Here is a 14,195-nt window from a genome sequence, read left to right as displayed (position 1 = left end):
AATTTCAATCCTGCTCTAATGTTGGTGAGCTGTTACTAAAGTACTCCTGGTCATCTGTTCTATCATAATGGCCGGTCTTGGTTAAGACTATTATCCAAGGTTTCCAAGTAGTTTTTATCTCTGAAAAGGAGAAGAAGATAAACACTTTTAGAAATAGAATCCTAGTCCCCCACATATCAAGAAACAATTTCTATGAATCTTGACTAATACAGCCAGCAAGTCTGTTAATAAAAGCCCTACTTAGAAAGCTAAGATAGTGAGGCTGTAAAATGATTCTGAAGGAAATCTTGCACAAGTGTTAAGCAAGCTGGTCACCTTCACATCAAAGCTGAAGTGATGTCACCAAGAACCTTGAGTTGAAGCATCAGTGGATCTGAGAACACTTTGTAAAAAGTTCTGCTAGATTTGGCCCAAGTTGTTTCCACAATCAAGCACAAGAATTGCAGATTCTTTTACTTGACTACGAACTCATGACAGACTCACGAGGAAATTATCTTATCCCTGTTATTATAGCTATGAAAGCCTTGAGAGGACTAGAAAAATGTAATTATCATATAGGAATGAAAGACATGTACTTACCCACATGCATGTGTACACACACACACACACACAGCAAGAGAAAAAAGCTGGTTTACTAAGAACACAACAAGGGGAAATGGGCTAAGCGTAGCAAGGGCACTATCATAGCTTTATCCCAGTAGACAAGGATCCAGGGAATGACATTTTAAAAGTGTTTTAAAGTGTTTGAAGCATTATGACTGACTCAGCAAATCCTCAAGGGAGTGGATAAACATTATTTGCTGACCTTTTTTATGGCTCAAAACAGATACAGAATTTAAATATCCCTAAAAATCATATCAATAAAAAATGTCCCCCATATATGCTTTGATAAACAACTCTTTGAGGCATTTTAAATGTAGTTAATATTACAAAGATAACACAAAATATTCTTAGAGACTACATTCTATTTCTTCTGTCTTAGGGAGCAAATGTGAAAGAACGTAATTAACCAATCATCTGGCCTTTAGTGTGGACCCTAGAGCTTTTACTTAAAAGAAGACTGCCATCTATATATATGCAACAATAAATGTGTGCTAAGTTTTACTGGAAGAAATGCACTAAATTTTTCACATATGTCATCAGTAACAGAAAAAAATACTTATTATGTTTGGTTCTGAAGAGAAGGGTCTACATGTAAAAGGACTCAACAAAGAACTCAAAGGTAGAGAATGACAAGAGAAAATTGAGGGACTGGAACAAAGGCTGTGAGAAAAACAAAGGAAAGTGACAACACAATCTTTGGTTTTACCAAAATACTAATATTTAAAAGTATAAAAAATTCCAAGGATGATTTTCATAAAAGATTCACAAAATGTAAGAGATAAGAAAAAACAAAAAAAGGTATTTGTGTTTATAGCACAAGATCAGGTTTACCAGGATAAAAGATCTAGAAAATCAAGTAGGTAATAAAAAGGGATTATTTCTTTTGAAAACAAATGACTAAGGACAGACTTCAATAACAATAAAAACAACAGAAAACCCACATACCCATGGAAATTCAGCAACTCTCTACTCAATGATAACTTGATCAAGGAAGAAATAAAGAAATTAAAGACTTTTTAGAATTTAATGAAAATGAAGGCACAAAATACCCAAACTTATGAGACACAATGAAAGCAGTGCTAAGAGGAAAATTCATAGTACCAAGTGCCCTCATAAAGAAACTGCAGAGATCCTGTATTAACAACTTAACAGCACACCTGAAAGCCCTAGAACAAAAAGAAGCAAACACACACAAGAGGAATACAAGGCAGGAAATAGTCAAACTCAGGGTGGAAATCAACCAAAGGAAACAGAGAACAATACAAAGAATCAACAAAAAACAGGAGCTGGTTCTTTGAGGAAATAGTCAAACTCAGGGTGGAAATCAACCAAAGGAAACAGAGAACAATACAAAGAATCAACAAAAAACAGGAGCTGGTTCTTTGAGAAAATCAGCAAGATAGATAAACCCCTAGGCAAACTAACTAAAGGGCCCAGAGATAGTATCGAAATTAACAAAATCAGAAGAAGAAAAAAAAGGAACACATAACAACAGAAACTGAGGAAATTAAAAAAAAAATCAGATCCTATTATGAAAGCCTACACTCAACAAAACTGGAAAATCTAGATGAAATGGATGCTTTTCTAGACAGATACCAAATACCAAAGTTAAATCAAGAGCAGGTAAAGTATCTAAACAGGCCCATATCCCCTAAGGAAATAGAAGATGTCATTAAAAAACTCCCAACCCCATCCCCACCCCACAAAAATGCCCACGCCAGAAGGCTTTAGCGAAGAATTCTATCAGACCACCAAAGAAGACCTAATACCAATACTCCTCAAACTAGTCCATAAACTAAAAACAGAAGGAGCACTAGCTAATTCATTCTATGATGACACAGTTACTCTGATACCTAAACCACTGAGACCCAACAAAGGGAACTTCCGACCAATTTCCCTTATGAATATCTATGCAAAAATATTTAATACAATTCTCACAAACCAAATCCAAGAACACATCAAAACGATCATTCACCATGATCAAGTAGGCTTCATCCCAGGGATGCAAGATTAGTTCAATATACGAAAATCCATTAACATAATCCACTATATAAACAAACTCAAAGAAAAAAATCACATGATTATCTCATTAGATGCTGAAAAAGCATTTGACAAAGTACAAGGCCCCTTCATGTTAAAAGTATTGGAGATATCAGGAATTCAAGACCCATACCTAAACATAATAAAAGCAACATACAGCAAACCAACAGCCATATCAAACTAAATGGAGAGATACTTGAATCAATCCCACTATAATAAGAAACAAGACATGGATGTCCACTCTTCCCATATCTATTCAATATAGTACTCGAAGTTCTAGTTAGAGCAATACGACAACAAAAGCGAAATAAAGGGGATATTAATTGGTAAAGAAGTCAAGGTATCACTATTTGCAGATGAAATGACAGTATACACAAGTGACCCCAAAAATTCTACCAGAGAACTTCCACAGCTAATAAACAACTTTAATGAAGTGGCCAGATATAAAATTAACTCAAACAAATCAGTAGCCTTCCTTTATACAAATGATAAACGGGTTGAAAATGAAAATAGGGAAACAACACCTTCACACTGGTCCTAAATAATATAAAATACCTTGGGGTAACTGTAACCAAACAAGTGAAAGATCTGTATGACAAGAACTTCAAGACTCTCAAGAAAGAAATCAAAGAATACCTCAGAAAATGAAGAGATCTCCCATGCTCATGGATTGGTAGAATTAACATAGTAAAAATGATCATCCTACCAAAGGCAATCTACAGATTCAATGCAATCTCCATCAAAGCCCCAACACAATTCTTCAAAGACATAGAAAGAGCAACTCTCAATTTCATATGGAAAAACAAAAAACCCAGAATAGCGAGAACAATTCTTAAAAGAACTTCTCGGGAAATCACCATCCCTGACCTCAAGCTGTATTACGGAACAATAGTGATAAAAGTGGCATGGTATTGGTACAGAAATAGACAGGGTGATAAATGGAATAGAATTGAAGATGCAGAAATAAAACCACACATTTATGGACACTTAATCTTTGACAAAAAAGCCAAAAATATACAATGGACAAAAGAAAGCATCTTCAATAACTGATGCTGGTCTAACTGGCAGTTTGTAGAAAAATGAAAATAGATCCGTATTTGTCACCTTGCACAAAGCTCAAGTCCAAGTGGATCAAGGACCTCAACATAACACTAAATACACTGAATCTAACAGAAGAGAAAGTGGGAAAGAGCCTCAAACTCATGGGCATGGGGCAGGGAGGTGGTAGGGGGTGAGTGGGGATTTCCTAAACAGGACTTCAATGGCTCAGGCTCTAAGATCAAGAATTGATGAGTCCTCATGAACAGATTAGCTTCTGTAAAGCAAAAGACATAGTCAATCGGACAAATTGGCAACTTACAGACTGGGAAAAAAAATCTTCACTAACCACATATCTGATAGAGTGCTAATATCCAAAATATATGAAGAACTCAATAAGCTAACTTCCAAAAACCCAAACAACCCAATCAAAAAATGGGGTATAGAACTAAACAGAGAATTCACAAGAGAGGAATCTTGAATGGCCGAGAAGCTAAGAAATGTTCAGTCCTTAGTGATCAGAGAAATGCAAATCAAAATGACCCTGAGATTCCACCTGAAACCAATCAAAATGGTTAAGATCAAAAATTCATGTGACAGCGCATGTTGGAGAGGATATGGAGAAAGAAGAACACTCCTCCATTGCTGGTGGGATTGCAAACTGGTACAACCACTCTGGAAATCAGTCTGGAGGTTCCTCAGAAAATTGGAAATAGATCTACCTGAAGACCCAGATAAACTACTCCTGGGCATATATCCAAAAGATTCCCTACCATGCCACAAGGGCATGTGTTCCACTATGTTCAGAGTTGCCTTATCTGTGATAGCCAAAAGCTGGAAACAACCCAGATGTCCCACTATGGAAGAATGTATACAAGAATATGTGGTTCGTTTACACAATGGAATACTACCCAGCTGTTAAGAAGGAGGACATCATGTATTTTGCAGGTAAATGGATGGAACTAGAAAATATCATCCTGAGTGAGGTATCCCAGACCCAAAATGACATGCATGGTATCTACTCAGTAATAAGTGGATATTAGCTAAAAAGGTACAGAATACCCAGCACACAATCCACAGAACTCAAGAAGGTTAACAAGCCAAAGTACCCAAGTGAAGATGCTTTAATCCCACTTGGAAGGGAGAAGAAAGCAGAGGGCAGAGGAAGAGAGGGAAGTAGGTGGGAGAGGGGAGTAGATGGAGCGGGGGAGAAGGGGAACAAAATCAGGTACTGGTAGGAGGAGGGACCAGTAGTGAAGCCCCAAGGGCCTGCAGAATGAATGGAAATATACAAATTTAGGAGGTAGGGTGACCCTCTAGAAAGTCCCAGAGACTTGAGAACAAGGCTAGACCTTGGATGAGATGCCCAAGAGTAGGGGGAGAGAACTTGTGGAGTCCACCTCCAGTAGAAAGACAGGGTAGAGGGATGGGGTTGCCATCCACAGTCAGGAACTCCGATCCGGAGTTGTTCATGTCTGGGAAAACTGCAGGGACAAAAATGGAGGGGAGACTGGGGGGAAGGAGGTCCAGTGACTGCCCTAAATATGGACCTATCTCAGGAGTTGATTCCAGGGCCTGACACTATTACTGATGCTGTGGTGTGCTTACAGATGGGAGCCTAGCATGGCTGCCCTTTGAGAGGCTCAATAAGCAGCTGACAGAGATAGATGTAGATACTTACACCCAACTAACAGACTGAAGTCAGGGACACCAGTGGTTGAATCAGGGAAAGGCTGGAAGAAGTTGAGGAGGAGGGAGACTCCATAAGAAGACCACTAGTCTCAATTAACCTGGAGCCCCAAGATCTCTTAGACACTGAGCCACCAACTAGGCAGCATACACACTAGTTGGACTGAGGCCCCTGACACATATACAGCAGAAGACTGCTTGGTTTGGCTTCAGTGAGAGAAGAAGCTCCTAACCCTAGAGAGACTTGAGGCCCCAGGGAGTGGGGAAGCCTGGAGGGGTGGATGGGGTGAGTTAGTGGGGACATCCTCTTGGTGGGGGAAGGGAGGAAAGGAATGGGATGAGGAACTGTGGGAAAGCAGACCAGGAGGGGGATAATGACTGGACTATAAAAAAAAGATTAAAGATAAATATTTTTTAAAAAGGGAAAAAACTTAGATATTTTAAAGAAATATTAAGCATTTAATATAGTCAATGAACCCTGGTTGAGGTATCTGACAGAATAAGAAAACATACATATAATATAGAAATAAATAATTTGAATATCCTAGTACTGTGGTAAATCAAGAAAGAATTAAGGAATAGAAGGCAAAAATATACTTACAGCTGGACTGAAAGTATTCTAAATAAAATTGCAATTATTAATGTTAATGCTTTAAAGATATAGCTTATTATATATATGAAATGTGAAGAAAAAAAGAAATTTGAAGGCAAATGGAAAGGAATATTTTTCTTTTACAGGTATAAATCAGATTGAAAGGAATTTATCCTGATAGAAACTCTATAGGAAATACACTTAAAATTACTCAATGCTGGAGACTTGCTATAAAAACAAATTTAAAATGTGAGCTATAAATTATGGCATTTCCACATAAACACCCATCGTTCTATTCTGATCGTGTGTGTGTGTGTGTGTGTGTAAGGTATTGAGGATGAACCTAGGATCTCTTGAATGCTAGGAAAGCACTCTACTACTTATATTCTCAGCCGTCTTTTTATTTTCATCTATTTAGTTAGTAGTTTGTGGTTTGTTTCTCTTGTTTTTTGTTTGTTTGGGTTTTTGATCCTGGCTATTGAAGACAGAATCTCTCCATGTAGCTCTGGCCTGTTTGGAATTTACTCTGTAGATGATGAGGATAGTTTCAAACTTGTGGCAACCCTCCTGTCACTGCCTCTTATTTATGCTTTTATTTTGAGACAAAATCCCACTAATTTGAGTAGTCTGGCCTTCCAGGTAGACTTGCAGCTGCAGCTTCCCAAGGAGCTGAGATTCTGAGATTCCTGGCCTTTACCACCAAGGTTGGCTGTATAAGGTTTTCTTAAAGATTCTTCAAAAGACATGCAAGCTTCAGTTCTTTACAATAAAGATAACTGAAACATTTAGAATGACAGGATTAACTTAAATACAAATTCAAGACAATTACTCTAATGAAAGAGCTTTGGAAGATGAGGCTTCAGAGATTTTTTTTTTGTCCCAGTGAAGGCTTTGCTATGAACTCAAATGCAGAGTTTTTGCTTCAATTCAGTAATTTAAAATGGGACAAAAATGATCTCAATTCTAAATCTCTCCCTGTCAATCAATCTTTCACTACAGAGACACTCATTTATGAAGCTAAATGAGATAGTATACACTCAGAATTACTTTAAATATGCTCATATTTATTCACATAATCTGAGAGACACTATTTGACTCTGTGTAAGTGGAATTTGGATATGCTGGGACTGCGCCCAGAACCCTGTGCATGCCAAGTTCTTTTATCACCAAGCTACATTTTCACCCAAATCACAGATATTTTGCTACTTAAGATTTTCCCCATACACAAATAAATAAAAGCCTCTTTGAAGTACAAATTTCACTTACAATGAATTTTCTCACTTTTTTATAATTGACCAAAGTCTTATAAAAATAGCTAAATAAGGAACAAATGTAGGCAATATAAATGGAATGTAATATTCCCCACATGTCTTAAACTCAGTAACTATTAGGTTAGCAGAATCTGAAAAACAAAAGAGATATTCACACTGACAACACTAAATTTATAGGTGGCAAGGCAGAATTATGAATTTTGGTTTCTCAATCTACCTTCCCCAAGATACTGTCAATGTAAGAGGCCGCAAGCAATGCAAACTCAGAGCACAAAGTTGGCTACTTTTACAGGCCACTAATTACGAATCATAATCCAAGGGCACCTTCCACTCCCCTCTTAAGCACATCCCTTACACTGGAAGGCATTAAGACATAGGCAGCTCCTCTTTCTAAGGGAGAAAGCTTGGTAAAAAGAAACCAGGTAAGTTAAATTTTATTGTTCTGTTTGTATTCTCTAATCACAAGACTATAAACAATTTTTTAATTTGTTTGATTAAACAGATTTGCAATATCTAGCTTGGTGCTGGTAATGAAGAAAAGATTCATTAATACTGTGGCAAAAGCATTTCATTGTATTGGAAACAAGCTAATTTTATTTCTCTAAAATTATTTTCAAAACCAATGCAGAAAATGTAATGAAGCAACTAAGAGAACTGAAGTGCTGCATGCTGGTAATTAAAATGAGGACTCCAGGCACAGTTAATAGCCATGAAAGTGAAAGGAAACGCATTCTCATTTTTAAAAGACAAGACTGGAAGTCACTGGCTATAGACATATTAAACAAGAATCTTTCCCTAGCAGAGTTGGTCTGGAGCAGGTGTCCCTTCCACCCTTGCAGCAAAAACAATCTGTTAAAGTAGTCAGTGCACTGCAACAGCTCAGGCCCAAGCAGGCTACCAAGCACTTCAAGAAATCAATTTCCCTGTGGTATTCTGTAAAATTTAAGTGTGGAAACTTAATGAAGAAAAGATATCAAGTTTACAGACTGGCACTCTGCATCAAAGGTAGACAGTTGCTGTTCAGTATAAAAGAAAAAAGCTTACAGTAAAGAAGCAAGGGTTTGTGGCCCCATGAGGAGAGCAACAATACCAACCAACCAGAGCTCCCAGGGTCTAAACCACCAGCCTGGGAGCACTTAGGGAGGGATCCATGGCTCCAGCTGTATATGTAAGGGAGGATGGTCCTGTCCAGCATAGGTGGGAGAAGAGATCCTTGGTCCCATGAAGGCTGGACACCGTGGCGGGGGGTGGGGGGGGAATTCGAGGGTGGGGAGGTGAGAGTGGGGGGGGTAGGTAGGGACATATCTGCAGAGAAGCAGGAGGAAGGGCAATGGGATAGGGGGTTCCTGGGCGGGGGAGGGGGGAAATGGGATTAAGGGGATTACATCTGAACTGTAAATAAAATATCCAATAAAAAACTTGTTTTAAATAATAAAAATATGATGAAAAAGAAAAAAAAGCAATTGGCTTATTTTACATATATTTTTAAAAAGACTTTAGCTCTTTGCCTACATATCTCTATCAAACATTTTAAACCAAATTCTAAAAAAAAAAAAAATCCTAAATATCTAATATAAAGTAGCAAACAAATGAGAAACCTTTCTTTCGCTGTTGATCTAGGAAAGAGTTATACCACTTCTAGCTATTCCAGGTAACTTCTACAAGAGCACTGCCTCTGACTGGGGAGATCTCTACACCAGGCAGTCTTGGTAATAATTTGCTCTGATAAGGGCCACAAGAAAAGGCAGAGACTAGTGAGGTATATCCAACCTAAGGTCCCACTCTAGTATTTGATGCAAACAAAACTCCCTCAAAAGCAGAAGAAACATTACATCAACTCCTGCTCATCTTTTATAAAACTGTGCAGGTTAATTCTTTAAACACTTTAACTTCTCTCTGCAAGTTTACAATCCAATTCCCAGTTGAAGTGGTAAAAATAAAAACAGCATGCTTAGAAATTTAAGATAAAACATCAGGAAGGTCCTTTATCATTATACTTGAGGTGCTTCATTAGACTTTCTTACCTCAAAATCAAGACTATAAAATACAATGTGGCAGGTTCGGGGGTTGTGTGGGTGGGGGAGGCAGGAAAACAAGAAGGAAAAGGAGTGGCAGGGGAGAAGAGTGAAGAAAAGCCTGTTATTAGTCAGCCCTACCTTACGGAGGGGGAAAAAGATGAAGCAACAGCACAAGAAACTGCACGATATTTACTGTCTCCCTGTCCAGGGACTCCTGCCATTTATTCTCTCAGTCTCGGTCTCATTCTCCCTCTCCCGCCCTTCTTTCCCCTCCCTTTCTCCTTCCCTCTCTCCCTGTCCACCCCTATAAATAATAATAAAGTTTTGTAACAGTATAAATAAAAGTAAAATTTTTAAAAAGTGAAAATATATACAAAGCCTGGAATTTAGTTAATAGTATTGCTATATCTTTTTTTGTTTTGAAAATGTACTGTAGTTGAATAATAAGTTCTCCTTGGGGGAAACTTTGTAGAAGGTACACAATAACATATTGTAATTTATTGTGTGTGTTACATTGTTTAGACATGATGTTAAAGAATTTTGAACAGTAAAAAAAGTAAAGTGAATTAGTTAGAGCACTGTTAATTATGTGAAGTTAGTTTGAGAAAAGAAAGTGTTCTTAAATGCTTCTCCCCTTTAAAAAAACAGTATTTGAGTAAGTCCAGAGAAATTTATTCTCAAGTAGCAATGGATTCTTTCTGCCACTATGTACACGTGGAGATCAGAAGGCAACCTATGGAATCAGTTCTGTCCTTCCACTATGGGCCCCAGGTATTGAATTCAGGTCATCAGGGTTGATGGCACCCTCTTTACCCACTAAGCCATCTCATTAGTCCCCTATTTTAACAGTTTTTACATGTATTCTGATAGTAAACATGTGCTGACTTGTGAAATCATAATCAGGATACTAACTGTTCCATCAAAGCAAACTAAAAACAAGATGAAAACTTATGTTACCCCTTTTGATTTATTTTATTTTATGAGCTAGAGAGTGTGTGTGTATATGTATGTGCAGGCATTCCTGGTGCTTACAGAGGCCAGAAGAGTGTGTTAGATCCCCTGGAACTGAAGTTACAGATGTTTGTAAGTTGCCATGTGAGTACTGGGAGATGAACCTGGGTCCTTGTAAGAGCAGTGAGTATTCCTAACTGATGAGCCATCTCTCCAGATCCTGTTAATCCTCCAGAGTCCTATTCTCCAGACATTAATCCCCGGAAAACACTGACTTATTCTCTATACAAAAGTAACAACAGATCTTGGGTTTTGAAGATGGTTTTTCACCAGTCAGCATGATGCTTTTGAGATCCATTCAAGTGGAGGTGCTTCATTTCATTTTGCTAATGACTAGCAAGTGCTCTATTGTGTTGCTCCCACTATACCACAGCTTATTGGTCTACTGGATGCGTGACACTGGGTTGTTTTGTTTGAAGCTATTAAAAATTAAGTTACTATGAGCATGAGTAGGTTTCTGTGTGGACATGAGTATTAATTTTTCTATGCAAAAGAATGTGTTTGCTGGGTCATATGGCAGGGTTATATACAACTAGTATAACTAGTAACTAGTATAACTAGCAACTAATATAGGAAACTGGCAAACTTTCCTAGGATAGCTGTGCTATTTTATCTTCCCACAAGCAACCAATGAGAACTAGTTACTTCACACACCTGGTATTTTCAGTTTGTTTTGTTTCCCTTTTTTCTGTCCTGACAGGTGTTAGGTCTTCAGGTCTTTAACTTGTATTCCCTTAACAGCTACTGGACATTTTTTCATGTGCTTACTTCTAATCAATATATCTCATATGAAGTTGTCTGTTGAAAACTTGTGCCTATTTCCCAATGAGATTGTTTCTTGCTATTGGAATGAGAGGTTGCAATACATGCTACACACAAGACTTTGTTTGATATGTGAATTATAAAGATTTTCTTCTTCTCTGTGACTTCTCATTAACAAGGTAATAACTTGTAGTTCAAAAAATTTTAGTATTGATATTAAATAGGAGTGATGATAAATTAGTATTTCTTCCAATATTTTCTTCAATCTTTCATCCCAATTTCTTTTCTCGGCTTTCAAGGATGAAAATATAAACATGTTTGTTCCTGTTCCAAATGTCCCTAGGCAACTGCTAATCCCTTCAGTCTTCATTCACTGCTGCTCCAGTGGTTGAACTTCTACTGCTTTAGCCTCCAGTGCACCAGCTCTTTTCTTGGCTACAGCTACAGTACCAAGCCACTGGAAGTCACTGTGTTTTCACTATTAAAATTTCCACTCAGTTTTTTCTTCTATCATCTATTTCTTTATTGAGGCTTTCTATATTTTTGCCCTTGTTTCAAGCCTCTAATTGCTACTGGAGAGTCTGTAGTATTACAGGTTTTGTAAAATCTTTGTAAGACAATTCCAACACCTGTGCTGTCTCTTGTGGTGTCTGCTAATTATCATTCATCATTTAAATTGAGATTCTCCTGGGTTTTGGTATGGTAAGACTCTACTTTCTATTTGCATTTTCTATTTTCACAATGAATGCTTTTGCCATCTCTTTAAGGGAGGGCCTTGGTTCAAATGTTAATTTAACTGTTAAAATCTTTTCAGCATTGCAGTGAGATCATTCTGTTTTAACTGATCACAGGGTATGTGGGAGTATGATTTTAAGATTTGCCACTAAACAATATGTATGACATAATCAGTTTTAGAATTATAATATCACTTCTAACTTCTGGGAACTTTTACAATAAGATGTTGAACAAATACACCCAAAGCTGAAGAATTCCAATTGCAGCTCAGCTTACATTCAAGTAACTTAAAAGAATAAGACACTTGTTAGCTATGTTGGCACACTCTTTGAGATGAACTGAGTAGGAAGTGACAACAGCAATAGTACCAGCTATTCCATTTCTAGAACCACAGATGTTAACCACTTCATATGCAATTCTGCAACTTAATATAATAAATTACAGAAAACCTTTTTATTATTGATAACTATGAAGATGTGATCATATAAGAAATACTTAAACTAATATGTAGTGAGCTATAGTAAGCACAGTGTCACAACAGAAACCCATTAAACATGTCAAGAAATATTTATTTTCTTGCCAAAAATGTCTAAACTGTGAAACCACTTTGACAAGAACTTTGAATGGAGGAGCTAAATTTTCAGTTTACTGTAAACCATGCCTAAAGTAAACATACTACTCAAAAGTAAGAATCATAAAGACTATTGCCAAATGTCACCAAATTTAAAAATGAAGAAATAAAAGCGAATGACATAGTAATGTATATAGAAAATTTGATAAAACCTGCAAAAAATTTACTTGACCTAGTAAGTGATTTTGGCAAAACTGTAAGATATAAAATCAATATACAAAATTAAACTGTATACTTTTAATACTAAGATATGCTTATTTTAGAATATAAATAAAATGTGAAGCATTTATGACAATATTTTGAAAAGAAGAACAAGGTTAGAGAAATCATATTATCCAATTTTAATAATTATTGCAAACCTATGGTAACCTAAATGGTACGGTATTATCAGGACTCTACTACCTGATTTTCAACAAAAGCATTAAAGTAATGAGGAGACAGCAAGTCTTTGAAAAAAAAATAGCTCAAATAAGCAAGAAAATGAATCTCAATTCTTGCTTCATATCTTAACTCCAAATATATCACAGACCTAAATGTAACAGCTCAATTATAAACTAGACTGGGAGATGCAAAGGTTCCATTTCAGAGTGCTTGCCTGGCATGCATAAAGCTCTAAATTCAAGTGGCTGCTCTTCCAGAGGACCCAGGTACAATTCCCAGCACCTACATGGTGACTGACAACTGCCTGTAACTGCTCTGCCCAGGAATCTGACATTGTCTTTTGGGCTGCAGGCGCCAAGCATGTCCATGGCACATATACATACAATACAGGTAAACATCCATGTCTTCCTTTCAGAAAGTAAAAGAAATAGTTAAGCTACAGACTGGAAGAAAAGATTTCTAGATTAATAATAAAAGACTCATATGGAGAATAAAGAGCCTCAATAACTCAATCATAAGAAAACAAATATCTCAATAAAAATTTGACCAAAACACTTGAACAGATACTTCACTAAAGAAGGTGTGAGGGGATTAGGAAGACAGCTTGTCTGGCTTGCCTTGCTAGTGTGAGTTTGATCCCCAGAACTGATGTGAAGGAAATGGGCAAGACAGCGTGTCTCAAGGAAAACAAAACAAACCAGTGATAAGCACCTGAGGAGTGACATCTGATGTTGTCCCCTGCCCATCCCAAGTGCATGTGCACTGCTACATACCTTCACACACACAAACATGCACAGGGTATAGAACACAGAGATGGTAAATAACCAAATAAAGAGATAACCAACTACAGTCAAAAGAAAATACAAAAAACCCATGGATTACTATTAAAAACATACAAAATGCTACAATAAGATTGAGTATATTGTTAGAGGATGTGGAAGAACTAGTTTAAGGTATAAACAGGGACACCAAGGTAGATCAGTGGGTAAAGGTGCTTGTACATGGTAGAAGGAGAGAACAAGTTCTAGCAAGCTGTCCTCTGACCTCCCATTCATGTCTGCTAGTAGATGGCTGACAAAAACAAATTCAAAGGCATCTTTGGAGGTTCCTTGCTTCATAATGTCATGTCAGGATTCTTCCTTTCCTTTATGTTTAACTTTATTCATTTTTTTGCCCATATATTATGACTTCAGGTTTTGTGTTTTTATGGGATTCCTTAAGTGTGCTGATGAGTGGGTCTCTGCATCTATACCTGTTGCTTACAGATTTAGAGGGGCTCTTTTCTTTCTGTTTGTTTTTTGCTTTATTGTATTTCATTTTAATTATGATCCCTCAGATGCCTGTCTTCTTTCCTTCCTTCCTTCTTTCTTTCTTCTTTCTTTCTTTCTTTCTTTCTTTCTTTCTTTCTTTCTTTCTTTCTTTCT

At 37.1% G+C, this 14,195-nt stretch overlaps 1 protein-coding gene across 3 annotated transcripts in view; it reads right to left on the bottom strand.

The window, feature by feature from the left end:
* Window positions 1–14,195, bottom strand: part of Fut8 (fucosyltransferase 8) — a 224,550-nt gene that overhangs the window by 56,186 nt on the left and 154,169 nt on the right. The gene's annotated exons all lie outside the window — the stretch shown is intronic.

This window comes from Grammomys surdaster, unplaced genomic scaffold, assembly GCF_004785775.1.
Source record: "Grammomys surdaster isolate TR1022 unplaced genomic scaffold, NIH_TR_1.0 127, whole genome shotgun sequence".
NCBI lineage: Eukaryota > Metazoa > Chordata > Mammalia > Rodentia > Muridae > Grammomys > Grammomys surdaster.
The sequence above is the reverse complement of the archived record's forward strand: the minus strand, read 5'-3'. Positions and strand labels throughout refer to the sequence as shown.